Genomic DNA, 3,006 nt, shown 5'->3' on the forward strand with positions numbered 1-3,006 from the left:
GGCTCTCATCACATTACTTTCTACCACACTACACTCCCTCTGAGCCAGTGAGGAGCCAACACACGCTCCCTCCCTCTCTCCTTCTCCCTTTCTGCTCTCTTACCCTGACTCCTCACTCCTTACTTCCACTTTTGATGCTTTCTCTCTCTCTCTCTCTCTCTCTCTCTCTCTCTCTCTCTCTCTCTCTCTCTCTCTCTCTTGCTCTCTCTCTCTCGCTCTCTCTCTCGCTCTCTCTCTCTCTTGCTCTCTCTCCCGCTCTCTCTCTCTGCTATCCTCTCACTTTCCTCTCTCTCTCACTCCTCACTTCTTCCACTTTTGATACTGTTTCTCTCTCCTCTCTCTCCTTCTCTCTCTCATCAGCCTCCAGCCTCTAAAAATAAAGATGGAGCACAGGGAAAGGGAGCTGCATTTTCCTGGAGGTGCCAGGAATGTATATGCTTTCAACACTTTCTATCTGGCGTATATCAACACACACACACACACACACACACACACACACACACACACACACACACACACACACACACACACACACACACACACACACACACACACACACACACACACACACACACACACACACACACACACACACACACACACACACACACACACACACAAGAGACTCTTGCGAACAAGTGTCACGGGACTCATCTGAAGGTGACCAGTACTGGATTTAAAAAAACGAATGGAAGTATGAAGGTAGTATGAAGGGGTAGGCACAAATATAGGCACAAATATAGGCACAAATATCTCCTAGATTTTAGACAGACACTTCAAAACCTTGTTTCTTATGATGTAATATTTTGACTGTCTGTTTTGCCATTTCTGAATGTGTTATTCAATGCATTTCTATGGGCTTTAGTAGTAAAGACCAAAATCAATATTTTATCAAATCATTTTTGATATATATATTTTGTTTTATACTGTACCTAAAGGGGTCCTAAAATTCCAAATCAAATAGCTAAATGATCCATAGTATGACCATCTTAAAACAATTCCATATGTTAGCTTAGCACCCATCCCCCCTCCCCCAGCGTCTTAGACTCTAAAGAATTCAAATGTGTATGGTGTTTATTAAGAAGGCTAATGCTAAATACCAAATCATTAATCTACTGTTGGGTGACGCCATCACTTCCTGATCTTTCCTGGCAGACAGCCTCCTCCTGGGGGAGATTTTATTCAGGGAAAAAGACAGGGTTAAAGGACAATGGGGAGGTGCCATCCATGGTTAATGTGCCACTGACATTGACTCCATTTTACTGTTGCTGTAGTCCACTTTTTGCCCTCTCTCAGCGTCAATAACCGCACTTCTGCACCTCAATGCGCTGACACCGTTTCTTATTGGTATCTTTTTTTTGAGCTATTGATCTCATGGTTTTATTCAATTAAGGGTCCCCCGTTTGACGGGGGATAGATCTCTGCGCAGTGGTGATGTCATATATTTGACATTTTCATCTTTCAGAGTGATGAATGAGAAATATGGAGGGAAATGACAACATTAGAAAATAGTCAACGTGCACAGTTCTCCTCCTCTGGACCATGTCTTTGGAGAGGAGGTCAATTAAATGAGGTCTGGATTTATTTAGCATAACACGTAAGGCTGAGTGAGTCTGTGTCTTACACAAATCCACTCGGCTTTTACCGGGGATGTGCATTAGAATTTGTCATAGCAAACAATTGAGGCTTATATCCTCGAGTGCTGTTAATCAGCATTTAATTGAAGTTGTTGTTGTTGTTGTGCCGTTGCTGTCGTGTAGGGATGAGGGCCAGGCCAGCATGGTGAAACATGATGTAAACCTCCCCCAGATGGAGGGCTTTGGCGTTGTTTGCACTAGGTTTGGACAGGGCTCTCATGGAAGATTGAGATGGATCAATGCACACCAGGACGCCTGAACATTTGTCACCACTAGGCTTGACTGGTCACCAATTAGAGCATTCCACTTCTGTCTCTTTATCATCATCAAACAGCCATTGCAGTGTTATGGCGTAACCGGTTGGCTCTCAAATTCATCTTCCAGGGTGAGTCCATCCACAGACTCAACACACAACCCAGATCACTCACAAAAGACCAGGTGTGCGTCTGACTCGGTCGGGCGTATATTTGACCACTGTGTGTTAAGCTTTATAATTGTCATGGAGTTTGTCCGTATGAAGAAGCAAACAATACCTAAATTGCTTTCTGGGTTTGTTTAGTCGGATTGTTTGTTTTAGGCACCTGCCGGCAGTACCTGCCAGTGAGTCTGTCGTCAGTGACCCAAATCTCTACATCCTTTAACCACTGAGAGATCAGTTCACAGCACAGAGGACAAACACAGAGGTAGGGATGCGAGAGAGATGAGAGAGAGAGAGGAAGATGGTCTGGAGAGAGGGAGACAGAAGGAAATGAAAGAACAGGAGAGAAGTCATTGGAAGCTGTGGGAGTTGAGGCATCTCAGTGGAGTAGGTTGGCTTTGATTGGTTGGTTGGGAAGTAAGTAGGGCGGAGGGAGTAGGGCTGTTGTGGTGAGAGAAGAAAACGGAATTAAAAATGATGATTAAGCTGTTATACAATACATAGTCTACCGCATATTACGCATGGCAAAATCCTTTTTTTGTTTTAAATGATTTAAGATGTCTTTGGTACATAATTGGTGTAGCCTACTGTATACTCACTTGATGAGAGATTGACTATGCAGCCTGAGGCAAGGAACAGCTTTTTTGCTACTTTTTGCTACTATAGCCTATAGTCGCATCATGCAGCTCACTTATGTTCATTTTAAGGTTTGTATCATTCACAACTAAAGTTATCAAATCATTCTAAATCTAGCATACAGGACCTGTTTCAAATGATCACTTTTACTCTCATACTGTATGTGCAATCGTGCCGAAAGGGAAAAATATCCTTTCTATTTTATTCAGCTAAGTTCAATTATAATCTTCTTACTATAAAATCATATAATATAAAATAATGGCACGGGACTTATAATATCTTGTCAGCTAAATAAACAAGCCTACATCCTATGAC

The sequence above is a fragment of the Oncorhynchus kisutch genome, linkage group LG10 (assembly GCF_002021735.2).
Source record: "Oncorhynchus kisutch isolate 150728-3 linkage group LG10, Okis_V2, whole genome shotgun sequence".
Lineage (NCBI taxonomy): Eukaryota > Metazoa > Chordata > Actinopteri > Salmoniformes > Salmonidae > Oncorhynchus > Oncorhynchus kisutch.